Source organism: Anas acuta, chromosome 4 (assembly GCF_963932015.1).
Source record: "Anas acuta chromosome 4, bAnaAcu1.1, whole genome shotgun sequence".
Classification (NCBI taxonomy): domain Eukaryota; kingdom Metazoa; phylum Chordata; class Aves; order Anseriformes; family Anatidae; genus Anas; species Anas acuta.
This window is the reverse complement of record NC_088982.1, coordinates 56103466-56127762: the sequence shown is the minus strand read 5'-3', so window position 1 is coordinate 56127762 and position 24297 is coordinate 56103466. Positions and strand designations below refer to the sequence as shown.

Sequence of the window (24297 nt, the reverse complement as noted above, 5' to 3'; positions counted from 1 at the left end):
GATAGCCAGGAGCTGTGATACCGGAGTCTGCTCCTTGCAGAAGGGCTCTCCACAGGGCTCAGGTTGGAGAAGAGTAATCCCAGGAGCAGCAGAACTGAAGGCTGATGTGCTTGGGGTTCGCACTATGTTCAGTGGTGTCTCCTGGGGGGGGCATTGCTGAAGCTGCGCTGTTTGTTAGGGTGTTCATGCATCCTTCTCCCTGCCTCACCTCCATATGAACTTTCTAGTCTCTAGAGAAGGGCTAACCCACACAGCAAGGACCTGGTGAGAGCTGTCTTTTCTATCTCAGACCTGTAGGAACTTCTTGCCTTTAAGACGCCTCCCTTTCTCTCAGAGCCAGTTGACAGCAATTGCAGAATAATTTGGGTTGGACGGGACCTCTGGAGGTCATCTGGCCCAGCACCTGGGCTAGTTTCAAAGGTCAGGTTGCTCAGAGCTGCGCTGGGTCCAATTTTGAGCACTCCAACATAGGAAGGGGGTGGTCACACGTGGTGACGTGGTCACCTTCATAACATGACGCCACGAGCCTCAGACCCTTTGGAAACCAGGGCTTTAGTCAGTGTAGCTGGAGGTTCCCTGGAGCTGAAGGCTGACGACCTGCCTGCGTGAGATGCTGCCATCACACGGAGGTCTGCTTTGAAGTCTGAGAAAGAGAGGAGCAGGGTTATTTAAAGAAAAGGAGATGACAAAGCACAGATTCTTACTGCGCCTGCTGATTTACCACAAGGGGAATCACCCCCCTTCTACTGCAGGTGCCTTTGCCCTCAGCTATCGTGGGCACCCCTCACCTGGGCTTGTGTTTCTTGCAGTTTTTCAAGAGAGAGCTGCTTGAAGACTCCTGTGAAGGCGGGATCGCCCTTTCTGTAACTCAACTGAAATAATGGAAAAAGTGAGTGCGTGCATGGAAAAATGAACTGATGGCCCCAAGCGTGAATTTATCCAGGTGTCTCTGTGAGTCATAGAGCTTATCGTCCAGGTTCGTGCTTGGTGGCTGGGGCTGCCACTGCTGCCTCCCCCCTGGCATGTGGCAAGATCCTTGCATACAAAATTGTTCAATTCCCTTTCAAAATAATGGTATGGGATTCAGCTCAACGCCCTCCCCGGGGTCAGGCCCTAATGTTTTGTTCAGCATGTGGCAATGGCCGTGGGCCCTGGTTGTGTGTCACCACCCGGCTGTCCCCATCCCTTCCTCCGTCCCTCGGCACTCCTGGGGCTTCAGTTGGGGCAGCCGAAGGAGTCGTGCTGCAGGAGAAGCAGCCCGGGGACCCTCACGGGCAGTGCCTGAAGGCGAGTTTCCTCCTTTGTGGCAGCACCAACAGGTGCAGGATTTTTCTGTCAACAAAAACGAAAATAGTTCTTGTGAGGAAGGAAACCACAGGGGCTGACAGCGACTGCTGCTGCAGGCAGCGCTTTGTCCGCAGCCCTGTTTTTGCTGAGATAAAGACAGCGGTGGCCAGGCCACGCTTGGGCTTCATGAAACTCAGCTACTGGATGTTACAGCTTACTCTCAGCTTCTTTTTTTTTTTTTTCTTGGGGGGTGAGCAGCTTTAAATAGATCAGCAGAGGCAGAGGAAGCCCTCTCCAAGCTCAGTTGGTTATTTTTCTGATGAGTAGCTGATGATAGGTAGATCCTTTGGGCTGCTTCTGCTTTCAGTGAGACAGCTGGGGACTAAATAATTCAGCAGCAGCTGAAAGGCGTGCTGCAGTTGCGCGTGGCTTGCTTGGACCTCCGAGATGGATTTTGTCTGGAGCTGATTTCATACCAGCACAGGGAGGTGAGGCATCAGTGGAGATGGTCCCTTGTTTTTTACAGGTTAATACTGGTGTAGGGATGGTGGAAAGGAACGGGAGCTACTATTTTTCTTTGTTTCATCATGACTACATCTCTCAGATCTGAGTGCTACGGCTCCCCTCCGGAGGATACCTGACAGGGTTGTGTTCATTTCCATGCTTTATTTGATGTATGGTTTCTTAGCTGACCGTGTTCTTCATAATACAGCCAGGTTTTGAAAACTGCATACGTTTTCTCAGGCTGTTGCTTTGGAGAACATCAGCTTTAGGTAGGACATCTGAACCCAAGCTGTGAAGGTGCTGCATTGTTAACCCCTTGCAATTTCTGCTCTGACACCTAGCACAGCAGCAGGAAACCAGCCGGGTGCTGAGGATGTTTGCTGTGGCATGGGCTTTTGCATGTGCCCGTTTAAAGATGTTATCTCTCGCAGCCAACGCTGTCAAGTTTCAGTTTTTGGTGGTATTTTTACTCTCAGGCAATTTATTTATTTATTTTTCAAAGAACTGAAAAAGCCAACCAACCCAGCCCACTGCAATGGGCCTGCTGGGATACCTTCCTGAGCACCTTGCTCTTGAGGGCGAGAAAATATTGACACACAAATACTGCTGCGGGCTCACTGCGGGTGCAAGCCCCAGAGAGCTAATAGATGTTAAAACCTGTTTACTTTAGCAGTAAATTGGAGCCATTCTCCCTGCTCGGCCGCTTTGCCCAGCCTCAAACCCACAGCGCAGCAACGAGTGGAGCTGGCAGGAAGCTGCGGTGTTCGTGTCTCGGTGTCCTGAAGCACAAGCACAGGAAGGACGCTGATCAAACAGCCCCCACGCCACCCCACTGACCCCCTCGGGAGCCCCGTCCTCCTCTGGGGCTGGCAGAGGCTTTGTTCCTCCCTGGTTGCAGCCCCAGATCCTCCACGTGGGGCTTTCTGCTGCCCCAACAGCCAGCCTTGTCCCTCCCGGCGCGACGCCTTCACGGGACGCTGCAGCTGCCTGCAGGGCTGGAGGAGTGCCCTGCATGCCCAAGTTCAAGATGCCTTTCCCAAAAAGCTGTTTTCCCAGAGGTTTCCGCTGCCCCAGCACATGCGGCGTGACTCATCCCTGTATGTGTAAGGGCACTCGCTTTTCACGGCTTCCTTTCGCGTTTGCCAAAGTTTGCTGGAAGAAAATGAGATGATGCCTGTTCTGCTTGAAGGCCTTGTGATGCTGTGACACTGCATTTGGGGAGAGCACTGCTACGTCTCTGGTGTCTGCTGTTGGGAAACACAAGCTTCTTGGTACCACAGAGAGACTTTAGGAGCATTTTTTTTTGTTTGGCTTGGTGGAGCAAAGTTTACAGGAAAAATAGTAAGTGATGAGCACAAGCAAAACTGGTACAAGATCTCTGTGAATATTTAAAAGTGATCTGAAATAAATCACATTTCAGTGTAAGCTGGGGAAAACAAACAAACAAACAAAAAAACAACATACAACCACGAAAGATCAATTCTGCATCAGTTACCTGGAGATCAGTGGTCTTCTGTGCCGTGCCCAGCTTTCCTCAGGACGCATGTGCTGAGTACGCCCTGTGCTGGGGACGGGGATGCAGGCAAGCACCTGCCAGGATGCAGGAGCAAGGAGGGCAGCGCCGTGCTCCCTGGTGGCACGGGTGACCCTGGGGACATCAGCTGGGGGAGCACAGCCAGCCCTGCGGAACAAACCCCTGAGTTTTGAGACCCTCGGCCCATGTGGCTGTTTCTGTTGGGTTATGATACCCCAATCCATCCATTTCACACAGTTTCAGACTCCGGGTCAGGTGGAGGAGAAGCAAAACCAGAGCAGTGTGTTAGTGAGGAATGACACTTCTGGCAAGCCTGCATTTATTCACAGAAATCTGGTTAGCCAGATTTGAAGCAGTTTTACTTAAATTTGTGAAGTTTCCGTCTGAATAAGGATTTTAAAAGTGAGCAGATTGTGCTACATCAAGCTCCCTGGTCCACTGCAACTGTCTGCAGCAAATGCTAATTTGGGGTAACACAGCCTTGTTGAAAGGGAAAAAATAAAATTGCAAAGGGAATTAGCTGAAGGAACATCCGTCCCAGTGGGTCGGAGTGATGATATTTTTATGTAGAGGCTTTAATTAAATGAACAGCATCTCCTTGTGCAAGCAGCTCTGGGCTGCGGCGGGGCGTTGAGGCACGGTGCTCCCTTGTGCCCTGTCCCAGGACGGCCGCAGCAGCGTGGCCGGGCTCGCTGCCCCATAAACACGCTCCGTGCCAGAGCAGCCTGCCGCGTGGGTCACTCCAGGTAAACCCAACAGGATGTGTGTGCTCCGACTTCCCTCGGCAGCGAAAACAGCCTCAGCGCCCCACCAGGAAACCGGCCCCGCTGCCAGGCGTGCGCTATCCGTCCGTCTGTCCGTCAGCAGCAGGGTGCCAGCGGGGTGTTTTGTCCCAGTGCTACACGAGTGGCATGAGCCGTCTGGCCAGGGAAAGTCCGGCGTGCCCGTTGTTTTTGTCACCCCTTGGGTGCTGCCTCGCATCCCGTGGGAGAGCTGGGGGTTTAAGGAGTGGGTCTGAGGAAAAGCAAGCTGGCTCTGTCAGCACCAGGGGAAAGGATCATAGGGTGAGGAGTGCTGGAGAAGCTCTGTGGTGTGGTCTGGTGCCTCAGCTGCTTTTTTTTTTGGATGGTTTTGGCTGATCTGATCGAAGATTTGGCTTCTTGCCGGTGAAGCCCATAATTTTACCTGTGTGAGTCTTCTTGCTGTGAGCAGTTCTGGATTATTGGCAGGGACCAAGCAGGTGAAGAGTTTACTGCTAGGAGTGTCCTCTGGCCTTTGGCTTGGTCTCAAGCGCTTTCATATGCCCCCTGTTTGAGCAGCAGCACCTTTCAGAAAGTTCACTCCGTCAGTCCTGCCCTTCATCCAACAGCCTGCACGTCTCCTTACGCATCGAGCCCCACCAAGGAGCTTCTTTCACTGCAGCTCGTGCTCAATGCGTGCTCCCCTGCGAACCTCACCTCTTCCATTGCTGCTGCTTCCCAGCACAGGGGCACAGCCTGCCCTCCTCCCAAGCTGCCTTCCTCCACACTTACACATAAAATGGCATGAATAATGTATATTTTTTTTAATTTAAGATCACTCCTGTCTGGCCACACTTCTTAAAATTATCCCAGAGTGCCCGTTGCAAATAGAGGTGTATTTTGCTGTCGGATGGGATGCTATTGTGCTGAGACCCCAGTGCTCTGCTGGGCAGCAGCTGTGCAGCTAGGGGAGGCTGGCCAGGCTTCCACCAGCACCCAGAGCCTACTGCTCTTCACTTCTCCCTCCTAGGTCTTTCTGCACTGATTGGAGCGAAACTTGTTTTCTCATTGCTTCCCCCAACTGAGTAAATATGTGTTCAGTGCCACGGCATTGTTCTTTGGTTTTGGGCTCCTTCCAGCTGATTAATTATTACAGCCACACAGAGGCCGGGTGGTTTTTGCAATGTGAGAATGGGGATGTGCGTCAGACCACTGGCCTGACTGGCCCAGTATCCTGTCTCCTGTGATGACTTGGAACAGGCGTTTGGGACAAGATTTTTGGAGCCAGGGCAAGGTTAGAGTTTTTTTTTGTTTGTTTGTTTTGTTTTGTTTGTTTGTTTTGTTTTTTGTTTTTCCTTGATAAATCCTCCCAGCATTTGCTAACCATCAATTTGGAGAATTTGTGAGCCGGAGGTTGCATCTTGACTGTATTCAAGAGTCCTGGTGGATACACCTTGCATGAATTTGACTAATTCCTTCTTGACCCCATTCATGCTCTCAACCACTGAAATACGCTGTGGCAATGAGTTTCACTGTCCAGCTAAATGTTGTGTGAAAAAACGTTCTTCAGCTGCTCCAGATCAACTGCCTCAATATTTAATTCTAAACCAAGCATTCAGAGATCTTCAGATATGAAGGCCGTGAAAGTGAAAATGTGCCCTCGCGCTCAGATTCCACAGAACCGTGCGTGTGGTTTGTGCACACCTTAAATCTCAGTTACCTCCCTTAAAAAACACGTTAGCAAGTGAAAGTCTTCAGCAGCACTCAGTAGACTCACATAACAGGTCCCAAGTCTTTTAGGCCTACAAAAATCGGGTTTGCTGTGTCACTGGGGTGCTGAATGGAGACAACTGCTGTTTGTTGGGGGTGTCTGAATGGGGGGAGCCTGCCAGGCACCCCCAAGGAGGCAGCACATACAAGTGCCTCTTGCCTCTGTATTTCCGACCATGCAGAGGAAAAAGCCCGTTGTGTGCAGAAAGCAGACCTATTTTAGGGTTGATATGTGTGTGTGTGTGTGTGTGTAAGCTCTTACTTCACCCTGCTGTCTGGTTTTCACTGAAGAGCGTTAACTTTCTTTCGAAGAGGAAGCAGGTGCACATGAAGGATTTGTTTTTGCAGGCATGCCACAGGGTGGGGGTGATGGCAGGAGGGGTTGCCTTTGCTCAGCAGCGGCTTTTCCTTGCTCAGAAAGGTGCTGGTACTGAGCTATCTGCTGAGGCTGGGTGTGCAGGCTCACGGGCTGCAGGCAGCATCGCCTTCCTGAGGCAAGCAGGAGTGAGCACACATACATGTCTGTGCACATGTGCATGCACACATACATGCATGCTGTCCCTGTGGCTGCTTGGCTGCTGAACAGCAAGCTGCCTTTACTTTTTATAACAGGCAAGTTTTTAAGGTGACAAGACAGCCAAAAGCAAAAGTCACTGCAAGTCCTTGGCCGTATACAGGCTCCTGCCTATAAGACATAAGAGGGAAGGGAAGGTGACACCAAATATTTCACTTTCCTCTCCTTTCTGTAGGGAGAGGGGGGATTTCTGTTCTTTCCAGCTTGGATGGAAGTAGCAATTGGGATCCACCTATTTTAAGAAGGATTTACTGGACAGAGAAGTCCTTGGCATGGCTACTTGTCCAGAAAGCAGGCTGAGACCATTGTTCTTTTCCCCCTAATTCACAGGCTTTCCAAAGAAACCGGATTTAACCAGAGGTGATTTTTTTTTTTTTTTAATCCCATTGCTCCACCAGTATGTTTACTGTTTTGTAGTAGCTGCGGATGAAATTTTCTTTCATTGCATAGGATTTACAGACCGAGGGAAGTGGAGTATGTGGGCCATGCCCCTTGGCCACCATCACTTCTCTTCTACAACACCCATGTGCAGGACTGCCGTGCAGGCACTGCTTCCCCACGCTCATCTGCAGAGCTTGTGCCCTCACAAGTGCACCTGATGGCCTCAGGGAAGGGCAGAGCGAGAGAGGACACTGCAGACAGACAAATTTCCCATTTGTCCTTAACAAGTGACCCTCAGAGCAAGACTGATGCCTCCATTATGTTATTTTTACTTTGCCTTGCAATGAATCCAGAGTTTGTGAGCATATCCTGTGTCCTGAATTGATTTTTATTTTTTTTCCTAGCAGCAGTGAGACAATTTCCAAATGCATACATGATGTATGATGAATATATCCGATTATACATCTACAGGAGAATAAGTCGTGCTGGCTCTGCATTTGCATTGTGCTTCAGCAGTGGGTAACGGTACCCCGTGAGTTTATCACATCCCACAGGCCCCATGCGCTGAATAATCGTGTGAGTTGGACGAGAGCTGCTCCCAGTCCACCCAAGAAGACTTTCCTACTCCAGATGTGTTGTGGCTTAACCTGGGCCATGCCCCTGGTGCATGGCAGCCTGCTCCGTGCCCCAGCAAGGCCTGGTGTTGCTCAAGGTGGTGGCTCACGGTGCAGCCTGCGTGCTGGGCTCCTCACGTCAGCCAGGCCCTGCCGAGCAGGAGGGAGGGGAGAAAAGAAACAGGAACTGCTCTTTGGGACCAAATCATCACAAAACTGAGAGAAGAAGCGAAATTTTAGATGAAAAGGATGGCTTTTAGTGGAATATGGTGAACTTGGTAATCTTACAGGGAGCCGTTCCCATGCTGTGGCCTGTGGAGGAATGGCTAGATTCAGGACATTTCAGCTCCTCATTTCCAGTTGCTAATCTGCATTAAACATTAGATACCATTCTGCGAGGCATTCCCTGGGTGTCTTCCCATGCACAGGGAAATCTCAGACACTCTCTGGAGTGAAAATTAGCCAAACAACACTGCTTACTCCTCAGCTTCTGTGTAGGGATATAAAGTGCTAAATGCAAGAAGGTGCAGTTTTAATGCCCACTGTGGTCAGCATGGTAAGTCATATACATCTCTTGGCTTAAGAAGAAATAGCAGGAAGGAAGGAAGGAAGAGAAAGAGAAAGAAAAAGAAAAAGAGACTGAAAGAAAAAGAAAGAAAAAAAAAGAAAATGAGATCAAAGCTTTAAAATTAGCTACCCAGTGCTGAAAGAGGTATCAAGTTAAAATATATAATTGCCAGTCTGACTGTTAAAACAGTATATCTATTAAACTAAAGCATTTTATATACCTTCTACCAAACTTTGTCTCTTTCCACCAAATCACTTCAGCAAGTCCTCAGATTGATGGAAATTCTCATGTGTGGAGCATTATCTGTGTACCTGTGTGCTTGGTCAGCTATCTGCTTATCAGGACACAAGAGCTGCTTTGGGAAGGAAGCCAGTGCTGGTGACGCTGGTGTTAATGAGCGAGCAGTGCAGGATTCAGAAGCTGCTGATTCAGAGCAGGATATCTGTTCCTTTCTGGAGACAGTTGTAAGCTTGATTCTCTACCAGACGTTATGTTTTATCATCTGCTGTAAAAGGTTCCTGTGCAACTTGTTCTGAAATCCTGGAGATACTCCTCTATGTTCTGAAATAAGTATTGGAGTACATCCAAACCTTACTAAGCCAACTCATTAAATATATTTGCATTATACTGAGCATGCAGTAAATAATAGTAATGCTAATACTAATACTAATAATAATATAGGATTTACTGCATAACACAGCTCTAGAAATTTAATACTTAGGAAGACTAGCTGGCCTTTTTGAAGGTAAGATTATTTCCAGGATCCTAACTGAAAATGCAGCTGCTTATGTTCAGATGTTTCTATCTGACTGCAAACTGGCCCATTTCCAACACAAAACCAAAAGTTCTGCTATGGCACTCACATTAAATTGCAGCCCTGGATACATCCATCTAAGAGGAGAACCATGTAGAAGTGGCCAGAGGATTGTCTGGGAGTACAGACACTGCTGCATGGGAAGACTTTACCTTCCTCTATGGTCCATAACACTGCAGACTTCAGGCTGCCCCTGCCTGGACACCTCCTGAGTTCTTTTCACCTCAGTCTTCCTGTGATCCTGTGAGCCTAGAGCCATAACTACATTGCAGAGTACGCTTGCCGTTTTGTTGCAGCGAATTCTCTGATTGCTGTCACGATTTTCTCTTTTAATTTGACAAGGACCCCATGTTCTGCTGCCTTTTGGAGCATGGCAACAGCTTGTGATGAGCAGCTGAACCTTTTCTGTTGCCTCCAAGTAATGACAGTGTGTGTGTGGGGGGGAGGAAGCAACTTGCAGAAGGGGGAAATCTAACTTTGGAAGATGCCATTATGGATGAGTGCAATGTCCTGACTTTGGACGCGGGTTTTTAAAAGAAGCATTTAAGGTCCTTTATTGAACCAATAGTGGCCTCCATCCCAAAGAAAGCCACGTGTGGATGGGAGATTTCGGGTTGTGATCCCTACTGTGTGGTTCGTGAGTCCATGGAAAAGCAACAAAAAGCTTAAAGCAGCTTAGCAAGGCACAGAGAGCAGAGAAACCATTGTAGTGAGGATGCTTGAGCTTGTGGGCTGACCAAGGGTATGTGGCCAAGGCTCGAGGAAAGCCAAGGGATGAAGAAGCATAAGGTAGCAGGGATTAGTGCAGATCCTTCTGTGTAGCTGGAGCACATCTGCAAAGATGGGCATGAAGGACAGAGCAAGGCAAACAGGCTGACCTGGCAGCTACATGGGTCCATCAGTCACAGAGTTGCAGTGCAAATGAGAAAAAACCAGGTTTTTCTCCACAGTCAGGGACAATTGGGGTAGGACTTTGCTTGTGTTTAACTAGAGTTGACAGTGAATGTAATGAAAACGTCTCAGCCACCCAAAAAGAGGTGCAGGAAGCATAAGGCTTTGCATTCCTCTTTCACATTGAAAGAAAAATTATTCCAGGTGAAATAAAATGTTCTGGAAAGATGGAAGGAAAAGGAGTGGACATAGGCAGAGGCAGGGCTTTCCCAAATATACCTGAAGATGCTCAAGAACTAGAGTTGTGTCTAAAGAGTGCTTTGCAAATGGGGTGAGCTGCCCACTGTCTTTTCTCCACTCCCCGGTCTTCCTTTTCTGCACAAATGTAGCCAGGACCAGAGTAAAGGTAAATCCATGGTAACCCCCTGCCCACACCCCAGCCTGTAGATAAGCCCTTTGAGGTTGGGGTTTCATGTCATTTTTGTGTCAGGTTGAAAAATGCTTCTAGTGGCAATAAAAAAAATCCCCACCTTCCTTTCGTTTCACCTAAAGAGATCTCATCAAGTCACTCTTGTAAAAAACGCACCCCTCTCTCAAGTGGTTTGACAGGATTTTTGCATCCTTCTGATCTGCGGGGATTTTTCCCCCTGTGCGTGCCCAGGTAGGCAGTGTCACTCACTTCCAGGCTCCACATCAGCTCATTTCTTAGAAAGCACAAGCCATGCTGAAAAGCTTTCTGAAAAGTTGCTGCATGCCTTAGAAAGCAAAATGCTGCTCTGTTAGCACCATGGTGGGAAGGTTTGGAGGGGACGAAGCAGCCGTGCAGCCCTGGGCAGGCAGCTGCCACCCCTTCGGTCTGCTGCAGCTCAGGGGTAGGCAAACAGAAAGTACCGGTGATGCAATTTGATGGCATATTGCATTATGCAATGGAGCCAGTTTAAAAATAGACTCCTTGGTGCGAGTCCAAGCTGCCAGTGTCCCCACCAGGTGCAGAAAGCCAAGCCGTGAGACACTACCACCAATTTCGGTGGACTGAGCCTGTTTGGCTCTCCTGTTGAGAAGCCCTCGCATTTCACAGGGTGTGGGCAGAGGCAGTGTGGCATGTTGGTTTCACCCATACTCCAAAACTGGAAAAAGGTTGCAACAAAGAAAAAAAAAATGGGACCTGCACTGCCCTTGGGACACTTGTATTTCACTGAAAAACAAGTTATAGCCCCACAGCCCTAGGACTTGTTATGGTAAGCTGGTTTAGCAGAAGGCCAGAGGATGCTAAGATCACTCTTACAATACATGTACTCAAGGGAAACCAATCTTCAAGTACTTGCTTTCGCAATGAGAGCATGAGACTACCCAGTGGTCCATTTACATAAGCCAAAAGCAGTATTTCAGTCAGAAAAACTGCAATCTGAATCAGAGGTTGGCTATCAGATAGTTTAATGAGGACAGCCTGTTCTCTGCACCTTACATATCCACCCGCCCCTAGTGATTTGCAGATGGTTTATGAGATGTTATGGGCTGCTCTCTGACAGCTGCAAGATGTTCAGGTTGTTTACAGAGACAAGGAGAGAACAAGTTTAGCCCTGGCCCCTTCCCCACCTACGTGCTGGGTTATATCTGGTGAGAAGAGAGAGCCCAATGCTCACACTTAACCTCCCCGACCCCACTTCCATTGGCAGAGCTGAAGACGGGAGGAAAGAAAAGACTGCAAACCTGAGCACAGTGCAGAAGTTCACTTGGAGATCCAGTAGGATTCCTCCAACACCCCGCTCTGCGACATAGCCTTAACCTCGTTACCATTATTCTGATTGATGCTTCTCTTTTGTATGATCTTACTGGGGAGAAAAGGAGCCTCGGGAGGAGATCTGCAGCTGCACACCCAGAACAGATACACTAAATTATCTGTGGCTTCAGCATTACAGAAAAATCCTTTGCCCTGCTAACGCATCTACCGGTCCTTTTTGGGCTTGTCATCACTCAGCAATTCTTTGTGTTAAAACACCCTGCTGTCAGCGTTGTGTGAGATGCTTAAACAGGAGGATCTGTGTTCTGGCTAATGCCAGCAAGTGATGATGAAACTTTTCTGGGAAAAAGTATTCGACAGCGTTAGCCAACAGAAATGTAAGGTGACCTATCTCAAGGAAAAATGCCACGTATCAAGCAGCAAAGGGGAAAAGGCCTGTGGCTGAGGGAGGGAAAGGCTTGACAATCAGCACTGCCTGCTGATGGAAGGGATTACTATCACCTGGGCTTTCCTTTGCTGGCAAATAAATTAGCTGCAATGGCAGATAGCGTTTAGAGAGACTCCTGCCTGCCCCTGCAACAGCTCTGAAGCCTATGACTATCAGAAGAGCAAGATCTGGAGCTTCAGCTTTGTGTGTGCTGAGGGGGCTGTGTCCAGCTGCTGTCTCTGATGGTCCAGCCTTGCCCTGCCCCAAGGTGTGACAACAGCTGACTGCATCCTGAAAGCTGGAGCAGCTGAGGATCTCCACTGACAAACGGGAAGGCTGCCTAGCTGGCTGAGGGAAGGGCTGTGAAGTCTGTAGGCTTGTGCATCATCCTCCCAGGAAATACGCTTTGGGTATCAGGAGATGATAACAGATCATTCTGCTCAGGGTGCGAGGAAGATCCCTCCTGCATGATGGGAGATGTGGCTGGGCAGAAGGTCTGGGAGAATTATCTTTGTAGGATTGAAGGAAGATGTGTGATTTTTCCCAGTTTCCAGGAATTAATGGTGAATGGTAAGATCAGCTGGTTTGACTTCTGTGAACATTATATTATTAACATCTGGGAACGGCAAAATGCAACTGAAGATCCATCAAAACAGCGGCTTGCTAGGATCCAGGATTTCATAAGGGGCGTAGCTTCTCCTGGGACTCTGAGAACAAAATAAAGACCAGATGCAACCAGCCAGCACCCCAGCTGACTCCAGAGCAACTGAAAGGCCTGCTTGGGTATTTGGAGCCTTAGAAGTTGGAGATTGATTGTAGGGCACTTCTTGGCTGATGTTACAATTAGGAGACCCCAGAGTGCTGTAACTCTATTCAAATAAGTGATCGTGAGGCAAAGATCATAAATGGTGCAAAAGGCAGTGGGCCTAGGTCTGAGGGTTTGCCTTAGTGGGCTGTAGGATGCCCAAATCAAAAGGAGTGCAAGCCTTGGATTATGGGAAGAAAGGGGGGGGGGGGGGGGAGGGAAGAAAGAAAAGAAAGGAAGAGAAGAGGATCTAAAAGCAGTAGGAATCCTATGTACTTCTTGTATGCTAAAAACCTAGGAAAGTTATGGTTTTAAGGGGCAAAAAGAATGCATTAATCTTGATTTTGTTTGACTAGGGAGGCCCCAGACTTCAGACGCACAGTGCTCCTGCTTCTGTATCATAGTGGATATTGCACCCTGAACATTTTGTTCACTTTGGCATTGAACAGATGGCAAGAAACTGGAAGGGATTCAAACAGCAGTAGACGAGATGTAAGAGACACTGGAAGAACTGGCTTGAGAAACAAGCAAGCAAATGCAAAATTAGAGATGGGAAATGTGCTAGAGCTATTTGGAGAGCATAAAGCCACCGAGAGAGGGGAACTTCTTAGTTTAACAGAACAGACCATAATCAAAAGGAGAGCACCATGAGTAACCCAGTGCTTTGGCAAGCAAGTACGAGCTGATGGTGCTGCGCTGATGTAAGCTGCCTGTCCTTTCTCTTGCCCTTCTGCTACAACTGAGGCACAGCAGAGCAGGCAGCACAAGCTCCCTCAGAGAGCTTGGGGAGCTGGTAAGTGGCTCAGAGAAGCAGCGTGGCTCAAACAGCTTTGCCTTATGCCCCCAGGTGTTGGGCTCTGGGCAGGCAGAGCCATGCAGTGCTGGGGCTGGAGGCTGTGCCTGGTGAAGGTGGTGGTGCCACCTGCCCTCCCTGTGAACGGGGCCTGCTGAGCATCCTCCTGGCTCCCCTTTCTCACTTTCCAACACTCGTCTCCATTTCCAAAGCTGGCCAGCAGAAAGCTGCAGATGCCCGCAGTGAACCCATCAAAAATATCTTCCTGCCTCATGTTGGAGCTCTTCTGTGGCATGTGGCTTCTTCACAGCTGGCAGTGTTCTGTGGGATGCCTGTGCTGCAGCTGAGCAGAGGGGTGCTGGGTTCCTGGTGGGATGTCCACCCGCAAACCCATGTGCCCGCACCCTGGATGCTGCGGCAGCTCGGGCCAGCAGTGCTGCTTGCGGCCTCCCCTTTTGTGGCTGGGGCAACTGTCGTGTGATGAAGTGTGTTGGGATCTGGGCCAGGAGCAGGGCTGTGGAAAGGAAAAACAGAAAAACAACAACAGCAAACATGGCACGATGTCAAGCCTCTGACATTCAGGCAGCCCTCCCGCCTGGCGTCAAGGCTGCGCCCCTGCAACCGAGCCCCATCGTGGCCTGCCCCGAGTCACCTCATGGAGCAGCCCATGGGCTGCTGCTTTCTTTCTCCCTCATGGCAAACAAGAACAAACTGTACCTACTGCTCATCCCGTTGTTCTTTGGGGAAGGGGTCCAGACAATGAAACACACAGCACCAAGCAGCTAAGCTGACAGAGCAGGCCATGAGCGGCGGGATGCCAGGCTGCAGCGCCTCGGGTATTGGTCTGAGCCAGAACAGCTTGCACCCGCTTTGGTGGAAATCCCCCTGCTGAAAGAGAGGGGTGTTATGAAATCTGCCTGCCCCACACACGTGGGAGCCAGGCAGGAGTAGTGGGATGTGGAGCCAGCTGCACACAGCAGCCACTGACCTCTGGCAGGCTGGGACCCCCGTCCCCAATTTCCAGGATCGCGAAGCCCTCACCAGGCTGGCCTGCTGCATGGGGAGGATGAGGGGGTATTGAGGGAAGAAGGTTGTTTTCTAAACAAGGGAAGGGGAAATTGCCTCTGTTCCCAGGCAGGGTGGCAATAAGAGGAAATGCTGTTTTTTCCCAGCCGGTCTCTGTTGGCTTCGCAGGACTTTCAGTCACCATCAGCCTTGGTAACCGCTGCCTGTGGGCAAAACACTCCAAGGCAGGGATGCCGTGAGGAGAAACGCTTTAACCCAACTTTTAACTGAGTGCAAGTAGTGCTCTGCCCAGTCCTATCTCCCCACCATCAGTTTCACTTCACACTGAGGTGCCAAATCTGCATGGTTTAGCCCCAGGCAGCCCACAGCACACCAGCCCAGCCACGGCGCAGCTGTCTGCAGCGAGCCCCGTCCCTCACGGGAGGAGGTTGCCAGCACTGCAATTTGGCCGTGGGTTTGGCTGCAGCTGAGAGCTGAGGCACTCGTGTGTTTGGGCTGACATCTAGTGTCGGCGTGGACGAGCCCAGAGAAACCAGCCTCGCTTCTCCCGGCCTGCCAGTGATGAGGAAGATGGTTTGGTGCTTCTGCTGATTTGGCTGCAGGCCTGACCCACAACTCACGAAAATCTCTTTTTCCATTAACTACCGAGGAAAATAATAATAATGGCTCGCTCAAAATGTAAGTGAACAAATGGCCTGGAAGTCACAAAACCAGCTCAAGTTGCTTTGCTATTTTGTTGTCACCTCCTCGTGAAGCATCACAAGGACTAGGGACTGGTCTTGAGCAGTAGAAGTCACTTAGAGGGAGGAAGATAGTTGATGCAGTACCACCTAATGATAGGATATGATTTCAAGGCACTTTTTCCATCAAAATTATTTGGTATGGTCTTCAATAAACCCCATTGCCACTGCCTTGATTTGTTATTGTTGGCTTGAGAGACGTATCTCATGTGGGCTAATCCTCCTTGACAGATCTTTCCACAAAAGCCAGCACACCAGCTCAAGTCAGTTCACCCTAATGTCTGTCTCACCCCCAAGATGGGTACTTCTGAGACCTACAGAGTTTTCGGAAGCCACTCGTGGACTCAGCCCCTCCATAGACCTGTGGATTGTGACAGGATGGGCAACGTGTCCTTGTAATGGGCACTTCCCAAAGAAGCAGGAACAGGATTTGGGTTTGGGAATACATGAAGCAACAGGAAAATATGTCGCTGCTGTCCCTACCCCCTGCAACTGGGAGGGAGACCCATGCAAGAGGATGTCTGGTGCTCTAGCCCCAGCTGGCAGTGTTTGCACAGGAGCAGGCTTTTGGGCACTCTGAAAGGGGCAGATGAGGTCACGGAGCAGATCTTTCAGTGATGCTGCAGGCACCCTGACACTACAGTTTGCAGCTCACAAGACTGCTGCTGCTGTTTAACCCTTAAATGCCCTGTCTTTCCTTTCAGGTTCCCCATCTAATAGGAGTTTTAGTCAACCAGGGAACTCACAGTTAAGCTCAGATGGCAAAGGGTGCTTTGTCCAACCAGAAGTATTTCCTAGGTACACACTTCAACTCTGGAAAGTACATGGAGACACTTTATATAACTGTGAACCATGTAAGGACAAAGTATTCCCTCATATTGTTCTGGCTGTGGTATATTTTACTTCATGCAGTGTCGGAGTATATACACGTCTACATTTATGGCTGCTGTTTATATTAAATACAGTCCTCTCTTTTTCTTCATTACCACATTAGTGATATTTTTCTCTGCTGCCCTTACTTTACATGCTATCTCCTTCCCCAGTGTAAAACCAAAATAGCAAAAACTTGATCTTGGGACATAAAAAGTGCCACTGCAAAACAACTTCTGCAGAGGAGCTGCAGCAGATGAAAGCATCCATCATTGACAAGGATGGGGCTGATAGCATGAACAATGTACATTGAGGGTAACATCAAGGCTTTGGGGTTTTCTAATCCTCGTTCGTTAAATCAAGATAATCTAGGGACACACATTTTTCATTGCTATGAACACCTCTGGTTTCATATCTCATAAAGCCATGTGATGCTTTTGTTTTGAGAGAAGGGACACTGACAGATGCACAACAGCCACACAAAATGCAACAGCCTGGCACGAGCAGTCTGGGGTTTCTGCCCATGGGCCACCCTGGATGAAGCCAAGGTTCAGGATCTGCTGTTTCCCTTTTCCTTCACCAGCACAACTGGAACAGAGCTGTTTAGCCAGAAATGAAAACCAGCTGCTCACATGGGTAGGATGGCTGGCATTTGGTGTCCAGACCTGTTTCCCCCCTCCCCATTGTCCTGTGGGTTGGGATGTTGGGATGAGATGATGCTCCCTCCTGGGACCACCAGCTGCAAGAAACTGGCACTGACTCTCACACCAAGACCGTGCTGCTTTCCTGTGCTGGGAAGCAGAGGATGAGAGCTCCTTTGGGGAGCTCAGGGGCTTATTTCTTATTTAAACACAATTTCTTATTTAAACACAATGCTTTTTCTTTGCAGATACCAGATTTAAGCCCATGGAAGCATGGGTGGAAACAGCCAGCTGGTGTCCTGGTGGCCTGTGCTGTGCGTAAGAGCTCAGTATTACAGCTCCGAAGCCTGTGATGTCTCCATCTGTGTGACCATCCCTCCAGAAACTGCCATGCTTTCTCATAGCCACTGCTGTCCAGGTTTCCCTATGGCACTGAGGAGAGCCCTGAAGGATGCTGGAGGTACCTGGGGACGACGTGGTGCTGGGCAAGGGGCAGCAGGAGCTGCCTGCACATCAGGTGAGAGGTGTTTGCATCAGGGAGAACCAAGCTGGTGTTGTGTTAATGCAAGCCCATTAAAGCACCCCTTAAATGCCCGCTGGCGGTGATGGAAATGGCCCTGCTTGCCCTGAGATTGCTGCCCCTCAGCGGGTGCAGCCGCCTCCAGCAGGTGGGGAAACGGCAGCTGTGTAGGAGCTGAGCAAAATAAGCCAGACTCCAAACAAGCAGAGCAAAAAAGCCCGTAACCTTATTTCTTGGGGGAAAGAAAAAAAAAAAAAGATACAGTTTTTCAAATGCTTCTTGCAGCTGCTAAATGCATTAGCAGCCGTGGTGCATCTTGAATGGGCAGTTGTGGTAGAAGAAGAATAGCTTCTCTGTGGTGATCTGGTGCCTGTGGCAGGTGTTCGGGAGATGATTTATTGCCTTCCTGCTGGAAGCTGGGCAGCCACATTCAGTGCTCACGTGGTATGAGGTTCTCTTCCATCGTCTCCAAACTTCCTTGAAAGGGCTAAGTACTCTGCCACCTATTTTCACTTTTAAAAACCTATCAGAGCAGGGTTTTGCCTGTGTTATTCATGCCAGAAGAAATAAATCCTGTCTGGGAATTAGAGGCACCAGGTCATTGGCCCTGGAAGTCATTACATGGTGTCCATTCCCAGCAGCTGACAGTGCTGTAGGAAATGTCAGGTTTCTGATTTTTGTTTTGGTGATGGTGGTTGGTTGGTTTGGTTTGATTTGTTGGATTTTTTGGGGGAGGGGGGAGAGAGGGTATTTTTGGTTGTTGTCATGTTGCTGCCATGCTGTGGACTAGCACATAAAGTTGGGAGAGAAAATATAGAAAATAAACTGGGTGCTATCAAAACATATTAGGCAGAAAGCTTTGCTGGCATCCAGCTGTCCCAGGGGCTGGTACAGGAGGAGCAGTCCATACTTTGGATTTTGGAGCCAGGCAAGGTGGAAATAGTGCCAGTGCTGGACCACCGGAGGAGATGGTGGTCATCTCCAGTAAAACAAGGTGGAAACAAATTCAGGGAAAGATGAACTTCCCTGTGGAGAGAAACCCTCAGATCAACAGAGAGGGCTGCTGTGTTGGGTAGGCAGCAGGGACAGCATTCTGCTCATTTTCTGTCAGCCAGGCAGCAGAGATGCTGTATTTAATGCAGGATAGCCACCACTTTGCTATGTCTTTCCACTGAGAGTGAACGGCAAGTCCTTGGGCCAGGATGCCTGCTCTTCATATGCTATTTGTTTCTGTGATAAATGAGGAGTGATGAAAGAGGAAACTTTTTACAGGGTTTGAGGCACTGACAAGACAGACTTTGGTGTCCTCTTCTTCCACTAGAAGGAAAGAAGTAGGAAGAAGAAAGATGTCCTTAAATGTTTAGACCATTTTCAGTGCTATGTGACTAATGGTTTTTGCATGTAAATATTTGCTGCTTTTCAACATTAGTTTTGTCTTTTGAAAAACAGGGGAGACCTAGCAAGAGAACAGGGCTTACACTCAGACAGGAAATCAACTGTCATTTTCTCAGCCTCTAGAACCAGAGATACTTTATATATATGTATAATATATATATATATATGTTATACATATATATATACACATAATCTCTATATATAATATACATATAGTTTTGAAAAAGAAAAAAAAAATATCTAAAAAGCAAAGATACTCAGTCAAGGCAGCTTGGCCTGTCAGTGTTCAATTGTGTTACACTGAGCTGATGAATGAAAGTTTCCTTATTTTTAGCATAAGGATGTCATTCCAGCAGTAGCTAATTTTCCAGTAATTTATCTTCCTCCTCAAAAACGGCGCAGTGCCAGCAGCTTTAACTGGGCCACGCAAAGCACCTGCCAGCTGGAGACCTCTGCAGGGTGCCGTGCCACTCAGGCTAAATGAAGGAGGGGATAAAATACTCCCTTGGCAGGCCCTGGGCAACCCAAGAGATGTTGCTGGTGGAGGAGACCCAGAAGAAGAGCATATCCTGCTGGAAGGGTCTTGAAGAGGGCTTTGGCAAGGAACCAAAGCATCACGGTCTTGGGACCTGCTGGGAAGGTGGTTGCCCAAGGAGGAGACTTTCCTACTGTTCATTTCTCTTCAGTGTGGGCGATCAGAGCTTCTTCTCAAACGATACTGTAGTGCCACCCAAAATTATGGACACCCCTAACTCCTCTTTGTCATTTCTGCTAAAGCAAACAACTCAGAAGCAGCACACTCTAGTGGACAAGCCTTCAGGCTGAAGCGTGCAAGGGCAGCTGGGCTTTATCTGTGCTCTCTGATTGCTTGTTTGTGTGCATACGGCCCACGGGCAGACCGGAGTCCACCACGGAGCAAGAGGGGCAGACACGTAAGGTTTCCACATTCTCCTGTCAGCAGTGGTAAGAGGGGGGGAGCCTCAGGTGTTCCTAGGAAAGGTGGGGTCGGTTGCAAACATCCTGACTTGAGGGTGTCCATACGAAGGGAAAAACATATTTATGTCAGCTAAGCCAGAGCTTTAAAGAAGACGCCCCACACTGCGACTTCCTGGGACAGATTGCAGGAAAATAAAGAGGAGGCTTCACTGCAGTGTGTAATAAAATGCTTACGTGCAGAAGAGCAGAATGTCACATGCTGGGCTGTCCCCACCACTCAAATTAGGAGATGTGGTTATCAGTCTCAGGAGAGTAGCAAAAGAGCAACAACATCAGGCCTCTAAGTAGAGGCACCTCAGAAATGGTATGTGGACGTGGCGTCGTGAATGCAAAGTCCCTGCTGAAGGACTAAAGTCCCTCTGAGGTCTGCTCTGGATTGCGCTAAGTCAGAGATAAAGGGGACGGGAATCAGGGCAATTTATCTCAGACAGACTCCTCGGAAGTACCTGGATGGAGGAATTTCATCAGCTCCTCCCAGGGCTGAGGGCTTTCCTAGGTAAAGGCCCTGTCCCAGGCTGTGTCCTGCCGGCACTGAGACGGGCTCAAGCCCTGAGCTACACCTTGGGATTTCCTAAGCAGAGCACTCAGTGGGTGAAAGCATCACCCTCATTACATGACCTTGCCCTCCCCCAGCACCTTACTGGTGGTGGCTGGGGACGGACCTTACCCGTAAGGAGACCTGGTGCAGATCTGAAGTGCTGAAGGGACCTGGAGACCTGGAGAAGTTACAACTTGCTGACAGAGAAACACCCTCTGCTGGGAGGCGGCTGCTGTGCGAATATCACCCTGCCCAGAGCACAGGTGGGACTGTAAAACCACCTCTCTGCTCTGCGAGGTGACAGGGACCCATTACTGTTGCAGGCCTTTAATCTGCCTGCCAGGTAAGAGCTTCAGCCTCCAACGAGCACGTGCTGAAGAGTGAGCTGCAGTAACCAAGAGCCAGACCGATGCCACCAGAAATACGACAGCCGAAATGACGGCAGTGCAGTGGCACATGGTAAAAGCAGTGGCAGCTGTAGGCCACAACTTGCTCGGTAGCACAGGCAGCGGGGCAGAGCTCAGCCTTTGGGGATGAATTATAAATGATCTCAGGTTGGCTTCAGTAACCACAGTCAGAATCAAGGGCTTTTTTCGCTGATATGGCATGCTGTGAGCCAAACGCCCATGGCTTCCAGTCACTGATGTCAGGAGTTATAGCTGAACGCTGTGTAACCTCCAGGCCATGAAGGATGCCAAATGCAAAGTATTTGGGAGCTTTCAAATAGCATTTTATACTAGCCCCAGACAGTTTACTTTGCACCTGTACTAAGTTGAAGCCAATGTTGTAAGTCTCTTTTGTGCTCACTTTAGAAGGGTACCAGAAATATCAAACATGTCATATTATTTTATTCTTGGAAGGTAGGCACAGAAGCACTAATTTGCCAAATATTTGGCCTCTCAAATTACCCCTCATTTAAAGGAAAAACCCGAAATCCAAATACTTAGCTGAAACAGGTCTCCACTTGGCTACCAGTAGATGACTTGTCGGATTGTTAGACTTCATGCTTACCCTTTCAAATGAGGTCAGACCATAACACAGACTTTATTTTGCTGACGGTGGCTTATTTTTTGTACTAAACAAATTAACTGATTTTGATTAATTTGCTTAGCTTCCCAGGTTTCCATCCCCACCTGAACCACTGCATGCTGATCCCTGTTTCTGGTACAGCAGTAAAACCCTTCGCCACGGTCTCTCACCACCCAAGGGAGCGACCAGACAGCAGAGACAAGCAGAGAGCTCAATATCCAGTTACTCGGAACCAGCCATCTGTTTTTGCCATCTAACAAACCCTGCTGGGTGATTTCGACAGAGAGAGCTGTCTTGTGTAAGGTTTCCTCAACACAGTAAAAACTTGTGCGTTACAAGGCACCGCGTGCAGGCAAGCACGGTCTTGGGCTAATTAAGTTATGATGTTGCACGGACGTGCGTTAGAGATGTCAGGGAGGCACTGGGGGTGGAGATGGGTTGATATCCAAGCAAAACTGAGATATTTTGGATGAATGGAGACTGGTTTCGGCCTGTGGCTAAGATACCCTCTCCCAGAGCTGGACAGTCCTGTGCTCAGACACGGCTGAGGGAGGAGATGATCTGCTGAATCAGCCATGAGATGCCATCACCTGGTGCAGGCTTCTCAGCCTCTTCTGACCTGAACTGCTTTGTACTTCCCAGTGTCAGAGACCCACCAGGTAGTGAGTTTAAGCCCACTGGGCTCAAATAGCAAAGTTATCCATATGACTTTTGACTGTTGCAGGGAAGTGGGGAGTAGGAGATCTGTAGGGCTGCTCTCCTAACATCTTGACTACCTGGGCTGAGACACTCAAAGAACATTTGACTGGGGCCTAGCTGTCCAGCAGGGCCACCACAGTCCCAGTCTGATGTACCCGTTACCCAGAGTGTGGATGCTTCTGGTAAGGTAAGCCACATACCCGCCAAACAGATTCAAGGAGAACTGTGCCTCAAGAAGCTGAGAAAGATTACCACTCTTCTCCAGGAAAGCTGGAGCTTCTAGCCTTGAAATGCTCCACAGCTAGCCAGTGTGTGATTTCCCTTCCTGTATCTATCTGTACGTGACTGACAATAAGAGCAACTCATTTCCTGCATCTCAAATTCCTCAAGACTGCATTACTGCACACCAGAAGACTGCAGAAGTAACAGACTTTATGCTAAATATCATTCCTGAAGGTCTGATGGAGCAGCAGATGCTTTGTCTAATGGCCTGCTCCACGCAGAAGCCCTGGTAAGAAGGCATGGCACAGGAGCAAAGGCTGATGAAGCTGACTTCCACCATTCAACCCACAAAGAGATGGCGAATTATGAGTTTGCAACCAGCAGTACTAAACTTCTGCAGCAGATAATTTCCACCAAGGTGAGGCCTTCTGTCGGCTCCGAAGGCAGATATAAGTACTGCCAGAGGCTTTCTCTTGAAGCCAGCAGAGGAGCTGGTACCAGCTGTGATGTTTCCAGTTTGGGCTTGGTGGGGATGGGAGAAGAAGGACCTTACTCAAGCAGTGTTCTGACCTTAAAACTTCAGACGGGCACAAACCCTCTACCTCTCCTTCAAAGAGACACAAGCAACTTATTACTCCCCTCGAGGCCTTTTTGTCTGGAGGTGGCCATGCCTTTTTTGCTAATGAGGAAAAAAAAAGCAACCAAACACGTAGGTCAGGCTGTGTTGGCCAAAGTATTTAACTACTGCTGCATGAGGGAGGAACAGGACATGAAAAGGAATTACAAGACAGCGAGTCTTGTCATGCTTTCTCATCTTTCTTCCAGAAGAGAAAGGACAATTTTCCTCTCTGGGTTCTCCAGTGTTTTGCTTTTAGCAGCTTTTGTCCTGGCGTATGCTCCTGGATGTAAGAGCAGCGACCACGCAACTGGCACATCTGACTGGCTAGGCTGAACCAGCAGCGTGAGCCTGGAGAACATGCTTTCATTTCCATCACCATGCTTGTGATTTCAGCAGGACAAAAAGAAATCAGAGATTCACAGGCACTGGAGGCAGTATTCCAAAGATGAAAACCTGCTTTTTGCCAAGAGGATTTCCTGAGCAGCCTAAGTGGCTGAGGATCTTGTTACAAACAAAGTTTTGATCAGTGGGGTATCTCCTCATGCACAAATAGGGCTTAGGGATTTTCTTTCCTGTATTCACGCTTCTTCCAGAACACGGTATAACAGCTAACTTGTGCAAACTGCTGTCCCTGGACTCTACTCGAGCCCTGGTAGCTTTTGTAAGAACTTTTGTTTCAAAATATTGTTGTGCTGGAGTCTCCAAGGCCATCTGGGGCTTTGTGCAGACTGGGTGCTTACAAATGAATGTGAACCAAAGCAAATCAACATTGCTTGGCAGGGATGAAATGTATTGCTAGGGTCTGTCTCTGCCAAGCTAGACTGCTTGGCTCGGGTCCCACTCTTCAGGGGAATTGTCTGTCAAAACACAATTTGGTATTGTAAGGCGTCATGGTTACATGGCTCACTATGTCTTTAACCCCTCTCAGGCCTTACGCTCTTGTTATTTGTTGAGTGGAAACTTGTGAATCTCCAACTCCCAAGGCAGACCTCAGGTTGAGGTACCTTGCACCACTTGTTCATCATGCCACTACGTTGGTCCAGGTGGAGCCTTCCCTTAGGAGCTCTCAACCGGTAGATTGCAACCCTCTTGAAAGGAAGATATTATTTCTTTAATGCTGTGAAATCATAAAAAGACGCATCTTTGCATCACCTTGTGATGGAAGCCCAGCCTAACCACCTCAAAAATCCGATCATCTTTTCAGGGTGTGAGTCCAGCTTGGATACCTGATGGACTGCCCTTAATTATCCCATGCTGCATGAGCAGCAGCTGCTGGTTCTGCTCAGCCCTGCTGGCAAGCCTAGAGGCCACCCATCAGGGAGCAAGCCAAGATGTCAACATCAACCTTCCCACAGCTTTGCCAAGAGATGCACAATCATCTCTCCCTCCCCACTGCTGGATGCATTTACGAGTTCATTCAATCTACATATGCACGTGGTAAATTAGCACTTGGCAGCTTGGCCAAGACTGCGGGAGGCTAAGAGCCCATCACAGACAGCCTTTGCCATAGTGACACTGCCCAGTAAACACCAGCAGAAGTCCTCACCCCAAGCACAGGC

The 24297-nt window shown here is 49.0% G+C and overlaps 1 long non-coding RNA gene across 1 annotated transcript; it reads left to right on the top strand.

Moving 5' to 3' along the window:
• Positions 1-21: 21 nt before the first annotated feature.
• On the top strand, positions 22-23365 carry LOC137856225 (uncharacterized). The gene is made up of 3 exons (XR_011096292.1): positions 22-889; positions 16969-17237; positions 21281-23365. It is a non-coding gene; the product is annotated as an uncharacterized lncRNA (long non-coding RNA).
• Positions 23366-24297: the final 932 nt, after the last annotated feature.